Genomic DNA, 19460 nt, shown 5'->3' on the forward strand with positions numbered 1-19460 from the left:
TTTACATGGGAAAAAACTGAACTTAAAAAACATGAATTTGCTTTATCCATCCATTTTATTTTTTAAAACTACTTTATCCAGGAGACCATCTGAGAAAGCCACAGAAGTAGCAGCAATAACACCATGTCAGGTACCAGCTCTGGACAGAACACCAGTCAATCTTTTGTAACCATTCTGACATTGCCTTTTGTTTTTGTATCAAGGTGTTTTATGGTAACACACGTGAACCAAAAAATGTGAATGGCATTTCAGGTGTTAAAGACATGCAAGGTGTGTTTGTAGTCTTATTTTTTGAGTTTATAGCAGGCCTATAAAATCCCTACAAGAATGTCTGCAAAATGCAACATATGTTTATTAAATAAAAATATTATGCAGATATGTACTTCTATATTTTATTTGGGGGAGCAAACCCATCCAGGAAACAAGCAAAGCACTACAATGATTGATTTGGCCTTCTGTAAAAGTATTTGACTCTTTTTGTTATTGCTTTTGTCAAGGAAATGACTGCCACAAACAGTCATCTGAATTTGCTGCCAAACTTTTTTTCCTTTCTTTTTTCCTCTTTCTGTCATAAGCTAAGGGTCAGCTCCATTTGCTGCATCGCTGATGCAGGCTGCCTCTGACAGTTAGCAAACACATTCTCCGCTGCTCTCTGCTCTCACCTTCACTGTATCCTTTGCTTTTGGGCAAAGAGTCTGTTGCTCTTGCCAGCATTTGTATACAACGTCAACAGCAAAAAATGTTTGGTCTCTGGTTGTATTTTATATTGTAATTTCAGAGCATTTTTTTACAGTTTCAAAAAGATATTAATGCATAAACTTGTTCAAGTCATTTCAATGAGAAGAACTCAGTATTGTGCTGTCTTTAATAGTTAGGGTCTTTTTTTGTGCTGCAAATCTAGGTTTCCTTTAAGGCAGGTTATGACATAAAGTTTACTTTGCGTTTCATTTTTTTTGGCAAAATTCTTTTCACTCTTTTCTTTCAATAATGATTGTGCTGGCAGTTTATTTTCCTTTGCCTCTTCATTTGAAATGTAGTACTGCTTACCATGAAATAAATTGCAACTGATTTCAGAGTAGACAAGCCGATCACACTTAGGAAGATGTATTTTATTGTACAGGCTAAACTTTATTCATGTGAAGCACAAGAACAACATTCATTGAAACCCTAAACATGTATGCTAATGTTGTGAGTACATTGAAAAAGAATTATGAGATTCCTTGCATATAGTTTCGTGGAGTGATTTGTACTAGTGTCCCAGATACATTGATTTAAGATTATGTTACCTATTGGTGTCGATTGTGCAACACTGAATATGTTAAGCAATCAGTTTTGCTCAAGGTGGATGTTATCATGTTACATTGAATATACTCTAAAAGGATATAATACTGGGATATGTCATACTGCAAAGGCATCATTTCTTGTTTTTAATAGCATTTCATCCACATCCATCATAACATAAGCATATTCAATGTTCAGGTAATTCTATGCTCCATCTATGTGAATGGGGTCATATTGTTTTCTTATGTGAAAAAAATCAGGTGTGTGATCAAAAACATGTAAACTCTGATAAACATTGCAGACAAAAAAACTAGAAATAGAACCCATAATGAAAAGTCAGAGTAAAGAAACACAGGGCATTGACAAAGGCAAAAACCAGCCCATGTTATGGCCCCATGTCAATCAAATCACTATGAAATAATTAATAGTGCTGTGGAAATGGCCATGATTATAAAGACCTTGCCTGCATTTATCCTAGAGACAGTTTTGATACTCAAGTGTGTGAATCATAAAAACCAAAAAGACTGGTTATGAGTTGTCATTTGTGGTCCTTGACAGAGTATAGCCATTACTTTTGTTTGATGACTCCAGCTGCCCTTTCAAGTATATCATTCTGCAAGTTAGGTCAGCTTGGGGAGCATGCACTGGTACAGTACGTTGCTGCACTCACTATATGATGAAACAGCTCAGGATAACGGTTGGTAACTCCCCAGGCAGAAATGTGGTCCAGTCCTCCCTCTGGAAATGACCATCCATCTGCCACAGCCAGGTATTACATGGGTGTCCCCTTGGCCTTGTGCAGATGCTTGGGTCCTCAACAATGAGGAACCTGCAAGCTGGTTCGGGGACTCGTGCCACATGGCAATAGTGCCGTAACACACTCCCTCACAATGCAGGTCATGTGCCTATTTCGGGGCTTCATGAGTAACCTTTCATTCGATACAAAATCAAATCAACAGTACCCACAGATTCTCCAAACAGACACAGTACTGAAGGAGCCCAGTCTTCATCTCAGGTCACTGAATAGGATCCACATCTCGCAGCCATATAGCAAAACAGGAAGCATCAGGATTCTAAAAACTTGGACCTTTGTCCTTTCCCAATAACCCTATGACCTCCCCCCTTTCTCTCCCAATCCATCTACTGACTGCATAGGAAGAGTCACTGGAAATATGAATGTCGGTGCCGAGGTAAGTAAACCTCTTGACACAGTTGACATTCTGTCCCTGGAGAGACACTGCCCAAGAGGTCATTAAAGGCCTGGATCTTGTTTTTTATCCAGGACACTCGCAACCCCAGACACCCAGACTCCTCGCATAGTCTCTCGAGAGCCCCAATCAGAGCCTTCATTAACTCCATGAAGATCACAGCATTGTCAGCAAAGTCAAGATCAGTGAATCTTTTTTCATCAACAGATGCCTCATGGCCACTAGACACCATGACCCTGCCCAACGCCCAGTCTATGCAAGCATTGAACAAGGTACGATCAAGAACACACGCCTGACAAACCCCAGAATCAACAGGGAAAAATGCAATGGTTCTGCCTCCACTCTGCACAGCACTCACAGTACCAGTGTACAGGCCGTCCATGGTCTCTGGTTGTATTTTATACTGCATTCAAAGTTATTTAAAGAAATGGAAATCTCATCATCTACTTGAAGTGTGCAATCACAATATACCTATAGAATTTATACAGTAGAGCCTGATTCATTGTAAAAAGTGCTCAGTTGCATGGATTGAATTGTTATATTTTGAACTAGTCAAGAAATCAAGTTCCTAAAAAGTTAGTCTTTATTTTTGATTATACAGGACAGTGAATAAAAACTTTGAAATGTATCAGAAATATATAGTATGCTAGATGTTAGATGCTATATGAAAATCATACATGTATTCAATATATAAGAATGTTTTTACATTTTCTATAATGTATTCTTTACAAGATCGATCTGAATCAGTCTGGATCTATCATTCCCATGTTTGTTACCCAATTGTTTTTGCACCATACCTCCCAACACAGCACTTTATGAGTGTGTAAAACAAGAAACAGGCACGGAAAAATGTTTGGAGCACGTCTGTGACCTTGTTTAATGAATCAAAATCAATAAAGAACAATCTTTTTACAAAGATATTAATGATGCCTTATCAGACGGGAGTCCAATATAGAATTGACTCAAAGATAGCTGAACTAATGGTCATATGGATTCAAGGCAGGAAGGGGTGGGTCCAGGAGCAAGGAACAACGGGAGTGACATCAGAGGTGGAACAGCCATCAGTCTTTCATTATGCAGAGGGAGATGGAAAGAAGGCATTAGTATACAGTGCCAGCTCTTGGTTCGGCAGTTGACTACCATCTCCAGAGCCCATAAGCTGCCCCCCAAATACACGTTTGACAGAGTGCTAGTCTTACATGGTTTTGGTATTATTATTATTTGTTTTGAGCTGCTGTAACTGGACTGTTTCTGCTATGTGACCTTAAGATTCTCTCCAGTAATACAACCCTGAAGCTTTGATCTATCCTCATCTGTAGTCAGAAAGTCTGGATAACAACCAAAAGACCAGTGTCATAAGCACAATCTGTGAAAGTAAAATTCCTGTGCAGCTGTGCTGGTATTATTCTTGGTCATAGGGTGTTGAGCTCTACAATGCAGAATAAACCCCAAGAGCTGAGACAGAACATTCTGAAGGGATTACATTCTAATTGTGCCAAGGAATGTTGTAAACAATTACCCGATGCTGCCCATAGTGGATTAAATCAATTCTCCATGGGGAAAAAATTTGGACCCTAAACTACAATTTCATTTACCTATGCCAAGCCCCAAAAACACCAATTAGAATAAAGAACAAGTTGGTCTCATCCGTTACTGGAGATGGACGTCTAAAACGGAGCTCCGTTGCAGCGGCTTTATTTTTTCTCTTATTTCTTATTATCCCGAGGTATCCTGTATTTTCCTAACCAAAAGAGTTTCTACTACAGTATATAAACATGAGTAACAAGAAAGGGGGTCAGAAAGAAACAGAAAAGAAACCTAAAACTACACCCAAGTCTAGACAGGCGTCAGGCCCAAGTGCAAGTACAAGGTACGGGCTTTCAGAGACTGACCTGGAACAGGCAGGCAAAAGCGCAGACTTCCTAAGACCCCGTTCCACTGCATCATCTTCAGTCGAGAGTGAAAATGGGAGCGAAGGTGCAAGTGATGCAATTCACGATAGCTCGCCAATTCCAGAAGATCACTTGAAACTAGAGATGGCCTTGCAGTCCACGCATTCATATACTCCTCGCAAGCCGGAAGCATTGGCTGTAACGGGGGTTGCCACTTCACCCGCGGAGCATGAAAGCCGAAACGATTTGTCCGAACTGAAGGAAATGAATGCAACATTGGCCACGGCCATGGCTGTAAGTGAGCTCAAGAAAGACATTCAGAAAAATGCAAAGAAAGAAATAAATGGCTTGCTCAAGACAAATGAGAAGCTGCGGCTGGAGCTGCAAGAGATGCGGCAGAAATATAAAGACTTGGAAAAATGTATATATAATCGTTTTCATGCAGTCCTTAAAGATATACTGAGAAAAATTGAGGAACACGTTCAGGAAAATGCATCTAAAGTGAGAGAACTTGCCGATCAGCTGGAAGATGTTAAGCAGACATTCACGACTCGAATTGAAACAGCGGAACAATTGGCATCTAACGCTGATGGAAAAGCTACAGCTGTGAATTCCGAATGCAATAAACTCGGAGACAGATTTGCGGCTCTGGAAGATGGATGAAGAAGGAATAATATTAGAATCGAAGGTCTACCTGAGAATCGTGAAAGTCCAAACCCAGTGAAATTCGTAGCTGAACTGTTCTCAAAAATTATTTGAGAGGATTTTAAATCAGATACCAAGATAGCGGCAGCTTATCGTATATGTGGATCAAATACCTCTAAACCTAGGACTTTAATTGTCCGCTTCGAGAGATTATAATTTAAATTTAATGTAATGGCACTTCTCAGACATAAACAGCATATTTGAAAATAATCACATTCATATTTTCCCTGATTTCTCACCCTCAAAAGCTGCTAAACTTGCAGCTTTTTACAATATTAAACAGCGGTTACGGAAAGCTGATATCAGATACAGCCTCTTGTATCCTACCAAACTGAAAGTGGATATTCAAGACAAACATCACATCTTTTCCTCCAAGGAGGCAGAAAAGGAGTTAAGAAAGCTGATCCCAACGCTTTTTTAGAAATTCGATAGTGAGTCGCATCCTGTCATGGTATGGCAAGAACATATTACCTGCTGTCTGATCTACTTGCAGTGATACGGGTACCATAATTATACATCCTTTTTTGTTCTCGGCCACTTTTTTGTTTATGTTTTAATTACAATTACACACGTATGTGTGGAAGAAATTAAAGTAGTTCTTTTATTTTTTGTTTTTGTTTTGTTTTTTTTTTTGTTTTTAACTATTCTAAAGGAGACTGTTTAACATCATACCCTTGGTTTACTGTCTTAATATTTCAAGACTGTTGATGATTATATTTTATGCTTATAGTATTTAGACTTTTTAATCCTCAAATGCCACTGCTTGGGGGCTTGTTTTGTTTTGGACGTGCTCTGTCTCTAGGTATGTTAGAGGACTGGGACTTTGTGGGGTCCAGCCTCATGTATGGGGGGGGGGGGGGGGGTCTGGGGAGAGAGAAAGAGAGCAAGCTATATCTCATCTATCCTTTTAATCCTTATAACTTCCAACGTAACAATAGGCTACATGGCAATAACTTGTGGGAAAATTGGAAATTAAGGTTAAAGCTGTCTCACTTCCAATTAAGACTACAAAATGACATGAAAAATTCAGAATCATTGTCTCCATGATGAGGCAGTTAGCTTTGTGAGCTGGAATGTTAAAGGCCTGAATCACGAATTAAAAAGAAAGTATTTTCTCACCTAACAGGTCTAAACGCAAAAATAGTATTTTTACAGGAGACCCACTTATTAAGCAAAGATCAGTTCCGGCTGCAAAAAGACTGGATTGGCCAAAGGTTCCATTCCAGCTTTACAAAGAAAACTAGAGGTGTGGGAATTCTTATACATATAACAGTCTCATTTGTAGCATCAGATGTAGTATCTGATCCTGAAGGGAGATATGTGATTGTCATGGGCAACTTATTTAACTGTAAAGTGATTTTGATAAATATTTATGCACCCAATGTCGATGATAGGGAATTCATGTTGCAAGTAGTCAAACATACAACAACAGATTGTCACCAAGGACAATGCAGAGTACAACAAAGCCACATACAGTAGAACCTCGGTTCACGAACGTCTCTGAACACGTACAAATCGGGTTATGACCAAAAAGTTTGCCAAACTTTTGCATCTGTTCATGACCACACACTCGGTATATGAACAAACCAGTTTCCTTTTCGGTTTGTGCATGCCGATGATTTCCGCACGTGTTCAGTGTCTCCCTGTGCAGCGAGAGAGCGAGAGTGAGAGAGAGAGCGTGAGAGAGAGAGAGGGCTGGCCGCATAAGGCCAAGAAGGCAGTTAAAGAATGCACCGGGCTTGTTTTTAAAGAGACTGATTTGAGCATTGTTTTAACCTCGTTGTATTTAATGAAGACTTTTTTCTATTGGATTTTAACCTCCACTTCACTTCTGTTTACAGCGATCGGTTCGTAGTGTGATTTGTTGCAATGTTACTTTTCTTGGTGGTTTATTAAATTAAGGATTTTTCAAATGTTCATTTTTTTCCCTGTGCTTAAAACTCATTAAAAAAAAGTGTTTTTAGCAAGCGGTTCATAGCGCTTTAGCGCAAGCTGTTGCAATGTTAGTTTTCTCTGTTGTTCAAGGTTTTCTCAGTGTTATTCAATGTGTTTACATTTAGTTTACTATTACGCTGTGCATTCTATGGTATAATTAACTATATTTGTGCTTAAAAATCTTTAAAATAATATATTTACATACAGTTTGTACGGTCTGGAACGGATTAATTGCATTTACATACAATCCTTGGGGGGAAATTACTTACAGGTCACGACCAAATCGGGTTACGACCAGCATTTTGGAACGAATTATGGTCGTGACACAACGTTCCACTGTATTCCCAATTTGAACACTCATAAAATTAAAATGGGTGGGGACTTCAATTGTGTTTTAAATCCACTCTTAGATAGGTCACCTGTCATAGGGGGGAATGACATCTAACACTGCAAAGACAATTACACATTTTTTAACTAACCACAACTTATCAGACCCCTGGAGGTTTCTAAACCCAAACTCAAGAACATATTCCTACTACTCACCAGTACATCATTGCTACTGAAGAACTGATTGTTTCTTAATAGATAATAATTTCTTGCCTGCAATTAAATCTTGCAAATACAATGCTATTGTTATTTCTGTCCATGCCCTTCTGATCTTGGAGCTGAAATCATTATGCCCCACATACTCATCTCGCAGATGGCGTCTTAACCCACTTCTATTAGCAGATGCGAACTGTACAGAATTTATATCAAAACAAATCAGTTTCTTCCTAGTGACAAATACATCCTCAGAGGTCTCTGCAGAAATACTCTGGGAAACTCTAAAGGCCTTCTTAAGAGGACAGATTATTTAATATCTTTCCCAGAGAAATAAATTAGAAACCAAGAAGGTATCAGAGCTAACCAGCGAATTTACTAGAATAGATCAAAAACATGCCAGGTGTCCAAGTGAAGCACTTCATAGGAAAAGACAGGCTCTGCATTCAGAGCTCAACCTCTTAACAACCAAAGAAACTGAACAACTCATTTTTAAATCAAGACATCATTACTATGAACACGGAGAGAAAACTAATAAGCTCTTAGCTCAACAAATCCTCAAGCAAGAAGTGTGCAATACAATCCCAGCAGTCACCAACACGAATGGAGATAAAATCATTGACCATAAAAATATAATGCACACATTTAGAGACTACTATAAATCCTTATATTCTACTGAGTTCAAAGAAGACACACAATCTAATGCATTTCTGGATACATTACAGATACCACAAATACATGCTCTTATTGCAGAGGAATTGGATAAACCTCTGGCGTTATCAGAATTACTAGATGCTATAAAGTCACTTCAGAGTAGGAAAGCAGCAGGCCCTCATGGCTACCCTGACGAATTTTATAAGAAATTAGATAGATAGATAGATAGATAGATAGATAGATAGATAGATAGATAGATAGATAGATAGATAGATAGATAGATAGATAGATAGATAGATAGATAGATAGATAGATACTTTATTAATCCCAAGGGGAAATTCACAATAAAAAAGAGAAAAATAAAAGTAGAAAAATAAAGTCATACACGGAGCTTCTGAAAAGGCTGCCACTCTCTGCGGAACCTGAGTCATATTAAATATTTATTATATCTCCACTCAGCTAGATCCCCTCTTATTAGCAACATTTACAGAAGCTAGAGACAAATTCTACCTCAAACTTTTAGCCAAGCATTAATCACCGTCTTTCCTAAACAAAGCAAAGACTTATTACAATGTGCATCATACATACCAATTTCACTTCTGAATAATGATGTTAAGATACTCTCCAAGGTCCTAGCTAGAAGAATGGAGAAAGTACTGCCTTCAGTTATATCACAAGATCAAACTGGATTTATTAAAGGCCGATACTTAGCTTCTAATCTCCGACGCCTGTTTAATGTAATATATTCACCTGCAAAGACAAACACCCTGGAGATATTATTATCATTGGATGCAGAAAAAGCATTTGATATGATTGAATGGAACTATCTTTTCACTCCATTAGAGAAATTTGGGTTTGGCCCGAATATTTGTGCATGGATCAAACTACTGTATACCAATCCAGAAGCTTCAGTTTGTATTAACAACATTTGCTCAGACTACTTTAAACTAGAACGTGGTACCAGACAAGGATGCACCTTGTCACCACTGCTATTTGCAATCGCCATTGAACCACTGGCGGTCCACTGTAGAAATGCTTATCAGATCAAGGGGATTATCAGAGAAGGACTGGAACAGAAAATTTCTCTATATGCAGATGATATGGTTTTGTATATATCAGACCCACAAAATACTGTGCCTACAGTCTTAACAGCACTTACAGAATTTCAAAAGATCTCTGGTCGCAGAATTAATTTGAATACAAGAGTGCTCTTTCCAGTGAATTTGCAAGCATACAATATAAGATTGGACACCTTCCCTTTTATTATTGCAAATCAGTTTAAATGCCTAGGGGTAAATATCACAAGTAAACTTAAATCTCTTTATCAACAAAATTTCGCCGTCTGTATGGAAAAAATTAAGCAAGACTTGCATAGATGGTCAACCCTCCATCTCACTCTAGCTGGAAGAATTAACGTTGTTAAGATGAATATCCTTCCTAAGCTTCTCTTTTTATTTCAAAACATTCCAATATACATCAATAAATCATTCTTTAAGCAATTAGATTCAACCATAACCTCATTTATTTGGAACTTAAAACATCCACGTATCCAAAGAGCCAACATACTAATGACCCAATTGTGCTTCACTCACTCAGAATATGGAACCAATGTAGAAAGCATTTTAAGATGGAGAATCTTTTATCTGTGGCACCTCTGCATGAGAACTACCTTTTTCAACCCTCACAAACATATGCAGTTTTTAATATCTGGAAAACATTTGGGATTAATTACTTAGAGATCTTTATATAGACAACATCTTTGCATCCTATGTACAATTACATTCCAAATTTAATTTTCCAGCAACACATTTCTTTCACTATCTTCAAATTAGAAACTTTGTCAAACAAAACCTGCCCGATTTTCCCCATCTCCCACCTTCCTCTATGCTGGAAAAAATATTGCTTAGTCTTGAGGACTGAGACAGCATTTCTGCAATATATAAAAATATTTTACAGTCTCTACCTTTCGAAGATCCAATAGGACAATGGGAAAAGGATCTCTCACTCAACATATCAGAAAAGGAGTGGAAGGTAGCAATGCAGAGAATTCATTCAAGCTCCATATGTGCAAAGCATACAATTATTCAGCTCAAAATTATATATCAAGCACATCTGTCTCACTTGAAATTGTCCAAAATGTTTCCAGGGCAAGATCCAACCTGTGAACGCTGCAATCAAGCTCCAGCCTCACTGGGTCACATGTTTTGGGCCTGCACCAAATTAGCATAATTTTGGACAAACATTTTTCAGTGCCTTTCAGACAGCCTTGGTGTTACAATCCCTCCTAATCCACTAACAGCTGTGTTTGGTGTTCTTCCAGACGGGCTTAAAGTGGAGAAGGACAAACTGTGATTGCCTTTATTACATTGTTGGCACGCAGACTTATTTTGCTAAACTGGAAGAATCCTAACTCTCCTCTTTTAAGTCAGTGGGTAATTGATGTTTTATATTATTTGAAATTGAAAAAAAAAATCAAATTCTCACTTAGAGGATATGTGCAGAACTTTTTCAAAACCTGGCAGGATCTAATCAATAATATCTTAGAATAATCTCTTAAAGCACTGAGCGAAGTAGATTCTCTCCCCATTTCGTTTTCTTCTCCATTTATCTGTATCTGCCTATTAAATTCTTTAATTTATTTATTTTTACTATTTCTAAGTTTTAGTCCATTGGCCATGCTCTCTTTCTCAGGGGTGGGGGTTGATTTGTTTTCAATCCAATTTTTTTTTTTTGTAAAAATTGATCTGTTTGTATGGAAATCAATAATATTTATTAAAAAAAAAAAAGAACAAGTGTGGTCACCAAATAAAGTCCCCCAAGGAGAAAAGTTTATGATTAAAACTTGGCCTATGGTATTCCACTATACAAATGGGGAATATGTGCGACAGTTGACAGAGCTAGGATTTGTATTCTAGAAAAAATACCCAGTCAGCTTTATATGTTTGGGTCTATTTTGTTGGCATATATCTGAACCACATGAGTGAACTTTTGTAATACAGCATTTGAATGGCCTACAGAAAAACGTATAAGGTAATCAGAAATGAGGACATGAAAAAAGACCTTTCTCATATATTTATATGTTGGGGTGACTAGATCAGTGTTGTATGAGTGTGCCCTATGATGGACTGGTGGCACATTCATACTGATTCAGATTCCATCAGGTTAAACTCTGGCCCATGTAATCCCAAAGCCGGTTTAAAAACAAGCAGATGAATACATTTATATTTTTGTCCATATTAAAGAATTTAGCTCACTTAATGACTACTACAGAACACATCTTTGCACATTAAAAAAGCAACTTAAAGTTACTGTAGAAAACAGTTAAAAATATGGATAGCCTAGGAATTTAGAATAAAGTGAACAGGTAAAATTGACCACCAGCACCAGCCATTGAGTCAGGATGCATTGCAGCAGTTTCTTAACCAAAAAGAATGACAACTTCTACTAGAAATCAATTTTCTGAGTAACAAGGATTGCAGTGCAAGCAGACACTAATATTTTGCTGTCTTGTGGGTGAAAGTAGCACATCACATTCCTTTGCATTTAAGAACTCAAATCCATTACTCTTGAATTAATGTTCTCCTCCCTGAATGAAAGGTAAATAACCAGGATTCCACTTCTCAATGCCATTCTCATGTCTGTAGAATGACTCCGTTTTCAGATGAAACTGCTCTCAAACTGCTATTCTTAGACTGTCATGATTGATCTTAAATATTGTGTGTGATGGCTCGTGTTTATATTCTTTGAGCTGAATTAACTTACTAACAGCTTATATGCAGCTCATATATTTTGAGCACTCGGGATAAAAAAAATGAAAAGTGTTGAGAAGTTCAAAATCATGTCAAGATGTCATTTGCACAAAATCACCTTATACCAATGAAAAAGCTGCAGACTTCTTTAACATAAGCAGGCTGCCTTTGTGAGTAATCCAGGTAACATTTTATACTTTATTGCCACTTGATGTTCAGCATCTTTGAAATCTTTGTTCTTCCCCATATTCTTTTTTATATTTTGTTCTTATTTCATATCTTTTGTGTTCCCTTTGTGATGATAAAATAATAAACCACTTGAAGCTCAAAAGTATGTTCTCTGCCACTGCAGGGACATCTACATTTCACTCACTGTGATCTTTCATAGTCTTGCACACCATTAGAACATAAGGGCTGTGGTGATGATGGTATAATTTGCTGTTAGCTAACAGTACATGTATTAAAGAAGACAGTTGCTTTATGAAATTTAATAGTGAATAATTTTAAATACATCTTCTAAATGTTTTTCCAGCGTGAAGTGGTCTGTTTTTTTTTTTTAAAGCAGTAAGTCTGTTTTGTGTTTCTAACCGAGCCCTTTTTCACCTGTGCGCTTCTGCAAGAACAGATGGAAGAACAGTAACCACAATATTCGAGTTTGGCGCATTTGGCTCTTGGCAATATCAGCACCATTTCACATTAAGTAAAAGGCAAAAACAATTACGTGATCTGCCATCTATGCTTACTAGCTACAAATGTCCTGTCTGGATAAAAGGATTCATCTTTGAATTCAAAAAAACACTTAGACATATGTGCCCAGCTAGCTAACTTTGTCCAACTAATCTAGGTTATGTGGTCGCTGAAGTCAAGAACAACAGAAGGTGGACACAAATAAAAAGTAAAAAGCAATTTCTTTTATTCTTGGTGGCAGAGAGGCTTGCAGCACCTGACAGCTCAGTTTGTTACAGGCAGCCTTTGAAAGCAGGAAGTTAGCTCAGTTTTATACCAGTTTGTTTACTAAACATAAAGAGGAAGTACTGTATGTCAGTTCAATTTGAGGTCACGCAGAGTTTGCAAGTAGCTTATGATGACACATTAAATCAGTACGTGCAGAAGTATATGGTAGTCAGCATACTCAAAGCCCCAGGTTCCCCATTCAACTTAGGCTATGCAATTCAGCTATGGCTAGTTGTACAGCAGTAGCACTTTGCAAAACATGTACATCCCTATTCTTCTGCACCATCAGGGTTACAACACTTCAACAGCTATGCGGCAGTTACAATTTAAGAATCTTTTCTCAGCTTATAAAAGGATTAATGTTATACTGTCAGTTAATGCACAGCACATTCTTATTATAGCTTACATTTCACACATAATGATCATCACACATAATAATTGATTATACAATATCAAAAGCTATCTTAAAAGTTAGTTTAGTACATTTGTCTTACAAGAATACACTCTTACAGCTTAGCATCTGTATTAGGTTACATTTGTTTGGTTAGCATAACATACCCTTATTTAATGCATAAGTGACATGCTTCTTATATTTTAATGTTCTGCGTCCTGTACAGAGATTTACTTCACAGTCATTGGTTAAATTTGAACTATTTAACTCTCAATCTATCAGCAATAAATCCATACTGATTGAAGAACACATCAGGGAAAAAGAACTTGACTTCATGTGTCTGACAGAAACCTGGCACCAGTCAGAGGTTTACTCTGCCTTAAATGAAGCCTGTCCACTTGGCTACAGTTACTTGGAGGCAGCTCGCAGCACTGGGCGTGGTGGTGGAATAGCTGTTATCCACCGTCAGGACCTGGGGTTGTCCCCTATCTCGATACCTGCAATATCTTCCTGTGAGTGCCTTGCATTTAAATGTAAGCCCCCGTTTCCCCTGACTGTTCTCCTTATCTATCGACCTCCAAAACCCAATTCTGCCTTTATTCCGGAAATTACTGATCTTCTCACAACACTCTGTGCTACTTCTGCCAACATCATAATCTTAGGAGATATAAATATTCATGTTGACAATCCCACAGGTTATCTCACTGCTGATTTCCTTGAGCTGCTAGATTCTCTCAACCTACAACAACATGTTGATGTTCCCACACATTCTAGGGGTCACACTCTTGACTTGGTCATTTCAAACTGTGCCCCAATCAGGAATCTACAGGTATTTGATCTTGGTATTTCAGACCACAAAGTTGTGTCATTGGAGCTGCCCTTTTTCTCCTCCCGTATCAAACCAAAACGACAGATCTACTTCAGAAATCTGAAGAATATCAATGTGGATGCCTTGGCCTTGGACCTTACATTTCTCTCCTCTGACTTTATCAGCTCCCTCTCTGTTGCTGACCTTGTGGATTTTTACAACCAGTCCCTGAGCAGTCTCCTGGACTTCCACGCCCCTTTAACATCTAGGTCCGTCTCATTCTCGTGCTCAGCACCTTGGTATACCTGCGAGCTGCGAAAAATGAAGGCGGCTGGGCGTGTCCTTGAGCGGCGGCTCAAGGCCTCTGGGCTGACTGTCCATAAACAGGCTTACAGAGAACACATGAGAGCGTATGCAGAAGCTCTGAAGGTTGCACGGTCCAAGTTTTATTCCACCATCATCAGAAATGGCTCCAGCAACCCTAAAAAACTTTTTTCAACCATAAATCATCTTGTCAAACCTCCTTTTCTTGCCCATTCTGAGACCACTGATGACAGATGCAACATGTATATCAACTTTTTTAAACAAAAAGTTGATAATATCCGTTTACACCTCTCTACCAAGGATATCTTGCCCTTCCCAACTGTTGACTCATTGTCTGAGACCGTCCATCCTCTTTGCTCTTTCTCTGTTGCCACACGGGAAGAGGTGGAGGATGTCATCAGGAAAATGAAACCGTCTACTAGTTCCCTGGACCCTTTCCCCTCACCCTTGCTGAGGGCCAACATTTCTGCCATCTCTCCACTTATCACCAGGATAATAAATCAGTCCCTCCTGGCTGGCCATATTCCTTCTGCACTAAAAACTGCTGTCATCAGACCTCTACTGAAAAAATCCACCTTGGATCCTGAAGTTCTCTCCAATTATAGGCCCATCTCCAATCTTCCATTTCTCTCCAAAGTTCTGGAAAAAATAGTTGCAGCACAACTTCACGATCATCTCAAACTGAACAATCTGTTTGAAAAGTTTCAGTCTGGTTTTCGCCTTGGCCATAGCACCGAAACAGCCCTGGTCAGGGTCACCAATGATCTTCTGATGACGGCAGATACTGGTTCACCTTCACTACTTATCCTCCTTGACCTGACAGCTGCTTTTGACACAATAGACCATAACATCCTTCTTCACCGCCTGCAATACACTATTGGACTCTCAGGAATTGTTCTAAATTGGTTTACATCATACCTGACTGGCAGAACTGAGCATGTCGCCCTAGGCAGCGCAAAGTCCCACACCCACAACGTCGCCTGTGGTGTTCCACAGGGCTCTGTGCTGGGCCCTATCCTTTTTACTATCTACATGCTCCCCCTTGGAACTGTCATTGGCAGACATGGTTTATCGTTCCATTGCTATGCCGATGACACTCAGCTTTACCTCAGGACTACTCCCACCTCCTCTACTGCTCCTCTGCCAACATCTACATTGTCTACCTGCCTGGAGGAGATAGAGGCATGGATGAGGCTCAATTTTCTTCAGTTGAACAGATCCAAAACAGAAGCCATCTTAGTTGGTACATCACATCATCTTCGCTCTTCTACCATCACCAGTATTACTTTCTCTGGCCAAAATATTCCTCTTTCCACATCTGTTACTAATTTGGGTGTTAGAATGGACTCCCAACTTACTTTTGACACCCACATCAAATATCTCTGTAAGTCATCTTTTTACCATCTCAAGAACATCGCCAAACTCCGCCCATTACTCACCCTGGCAGATGCAGAGAAGCTCGTCCATGCCTTTGTCTCTTCCAGGCTGGATTACTGTAATGCACTCCTCATTGGGATTCCTGGCAAGAGTATCCAGAGACTCCAGTATATTCAGAACAGCGCTGCCAGGATCCTGATGAGGGTGCGAAAGTATGATCACATCACCCCAATCCTGAAAACCCTTCACTGGCTCCCTGTTTCATTCAGAATAGAGTACAAGGTCTCCCTTCTTACCCATCAGTGCATTTATGGACATGCCCCTCTTTATCTACAGGAACTCCTTACCCCCCATAACTCCTTACGTTCCCTCCGCTCTGTACTCACTAACACTCTTTAAGTCCCCAGAACTAAGCTCAGCAGCATGGGTGACAGGGCGTTTTCATCGATGGCGCCGAGGCTGTGGAATGCCCTCCCTGATTACCTGAGAGCCCCACAGTCGACTGAGGCCTTTAAGCGAAACCTAAAAACTCATCTTTTTAGAAAGTCAATTTGTTAAAGTATTTTATAGACTCTTCTGTTCTTTTTTTTTTATTTTATTATTCTATTTTTACTCTGTAGCACTTTGGGATTGCTAAAATATAAAGTGCAATATAAATAAAATGTATTATTATTATTATTATTATAGTTCTATTAGTAGCATACTTTTATTATTTGGAAAGGCTGAAGCACCTTAATTCTAAATATTCTTTCTCAGTTACATGAAAGCTTGATATAACATAATGTGGCACTAAATAGTATTTTTAAAATGGTATGGTTAGTAATTTGAAAGTGCTCAATTTTCCCCATCAGTTGTTTATTTAAACATTATTAGCAATGTTTTGCCTTTGTGTAGATTACAGTTATTATATAGTGTCATGCATGCATGTAAGTGGATCATCTCACTGGGCTCATCTGAGGTATGTACTACCACCCCAAGTCAAAAATGTGTGCTGGTGCTATGTCCTCTTCTATTCTATAATAATTTGCCCAGTGAGGACATCCGACTCCACTCTTTCTGGTCCCCCGCCTATAAATCCCAAGGCCACCAGAAGGAGGCATCTCTCTATAAATACGACGCACTGCAGGATGAAGCTCCTACCTGGTGACTAACAAAATGAATTACAAAGCCCAATGCCTTCTTTGTTTGATTTGTGGACCATCGTGTTCTGTTTTGCACCCTGAGTACCTGCTTTTGTTTGATTTATTTTCATTTGATTAAGTGGGGACAACAAGGCTGGATGCTCAACATTTCTCCATGGGACCCTCGACCACAATTATCAAATGTTATCAGCATGTAATCATATGTTCTTTCTTTTTAAAACAGTGTATTTTTGGCAAGGCTGTATTTAGAATGCCTGCTGTGGAGGGACAGTGAAAGAAGTGGGGGGAGTTTCCTTTGATGACTAAAGAAGTATGATCACCTAGCGGTGAAGTCCAGATTAGCTTTTCACACAGCACAACTTCATTTGTGCGACAAAGCTGATAAAATGCAATTACTAGCACGATTACTTTGCATTTGGAGAAACAAAGAAAGGACTTTCCAATGTGATGTGGGGGGAATTTTTTTGGGAGATATAGCCTTCTCCATCACCCACCTATATCTGTCCTTGATTTTTAGTTTGTTTTGCAGAGAAAACATGCTTCAGTGTATAGCAAAGTTAAATCCAAAAGGCAAATTGATGAAGCCAGTCAGGTCGGGTCAGGTTGGAGATCATGCCCTGGTACAGTGTGTTGCTGCACCCACCACATGACAAAACAGCTTGGGATCCTGGTTGGTGAGGGCAGACACAGGGTCCAGTCCCACTCTCTGGAAATTACCCAGGTGTTATGTGAGCGTTCCCTTGGCCTGGTCCAGCCACTCGGGTCCTCAACAACGAGGATCCTGTGAGCCTGATCACCCTATGGGAATCACACCACATGGCCGCAGTGCCATAACTGATGTGCCCTCATGATGCAGGTAATGTGTCTCATTCAGGACTCCATCAGCAACCGCTCATTCAACACAAAGTCAAACCAGTGGTACCCAAGGATTCTCTGAAGTGACACAGTACTGAAGGAGTCATCTTCATCTCAGGTCACTGGATAACGTCCATGTCTCACAACCACATAGCAAGATAGGAAGCTATTACTATTTCTCTCAAGGTAAGGATATGTTTTCTGTTTGACTGTGTGATACCAGTGGCCTTGGTGGGAGGAGTTCTCACATAAATATGGAAGTCAATCAACACGTGGAACAGTTTACTGTGATTTTATCTGTTGAGAGGAAATCACACCCCTGGGAGTGAAAGGTTGTTGCAGGAGAGGACAAATGCTGAGCTAGTGCACACAGCTGGTCTTCTTTTAAAATTGACAGAAATTGACATATATACAGTGTAAATGAAAGACCAGTGAGTGTATGGAGCAGTCCACTCTGCTCACACTAAACCACTGCAACTAGATAGCGCATGCATGCACTTTAAAATTTTTTCGCCGCTTGCATGCACTGAACTTCTCACTATGATAGTCCTGTGTAAAACAAACACCGCCGCACAACAACAGTATCGGGCTATTGACACAGATGAAGTAACACAACGTCAAAAGGAAACAAACGCAACAGCTCAACAACGTGCAAGTGAAACACCTCAGCTACAGAGGGCAAGGCTTGAAGATTTCACTAAAAACATTGTTTATCAGGAGGTATTTTCTTGAGATAAATATTAAAAGGACTTTTATGCCAGCAGTATGGCTAAGATATGGTGTTGCCAGAGCCTTCTTACGAAAGCCAGTGGGGTGCAAGCACAAGTGGGTCTATGTCCTCTGCACTGGGTAATTCTTAAGAGTTAGCTGACACCTATCCAAGTTCATAAATGTAGTAAAACTGCTAGGGAGACTTCAGGTTGTTTTTTGTCCTGAAGACCACACACAGCTAGTCTCAAACTAATGGTGTTTTATTTGTTTGAAAATCACATATATAAGCTATTTTACAATATGCATGTAATCCCAAGATGTGGGTCAATGCTCATCAACTTTTTTGTCTTGAAAAATGGACATATTTGATTACTTTGTAGGCCTTTGTTTTCCAAGCAATCCATGCCATATAACGTTCCATTATAAAATGTGGCTATGTATTTTATTACATTTATTGAAAAGTTCAGAACACAATTTTGAGTGGCAAATATACATATACAATAACATGTTTGTGAATAAATAACTTTGACATGAAAAGTATCAAACTTCTCCTTTACGAATCGACTAATCTTTCTATTTATCTACTGATAAGTACCATTTAACATACTCTCTTCACTGAATGTGCAATGCAGAGACTAAGAAATACTGCAATCCCTTATGTGAAGCTGCTTTTTTACAATACAATCTGCGGTCTGTTCTGACACCTGCAGGTACAAGGCATAGACCAGTCTCAATGACCCACTTTGCCATCACAGATCAAAATGTGAGGGAGGTTTGGAAGAAACAGGAGTATTAAGAAGAAGCTCACAAAGACAGTTGCTGTGCTGAAAACTGGACCAGTCTCACCAGAGCAGTTAGACAAAAATACTAATCGTTGCACCATATACTGAAATATTAAGAAATCTTTCTATTTGCAGTCCTCATGTTTATCTGG

The sequence above is a fragment of the Erpetoichthys calabaricus genome, chromosome 14 (assembly GCF_900747795.2).
Source record: "Erpetoichthys calabaricus chromosome 14, fErpCal1.3, whole genome shotgun sequence".
NCBI classification, from domain to species: domain Eukaryota; kingdom Metazoa; phylum Chordata; class Cladistia; order Polypteriformes; family Polypteridae; genus Erpetoichthys; species Erpetoichthys calabaricus.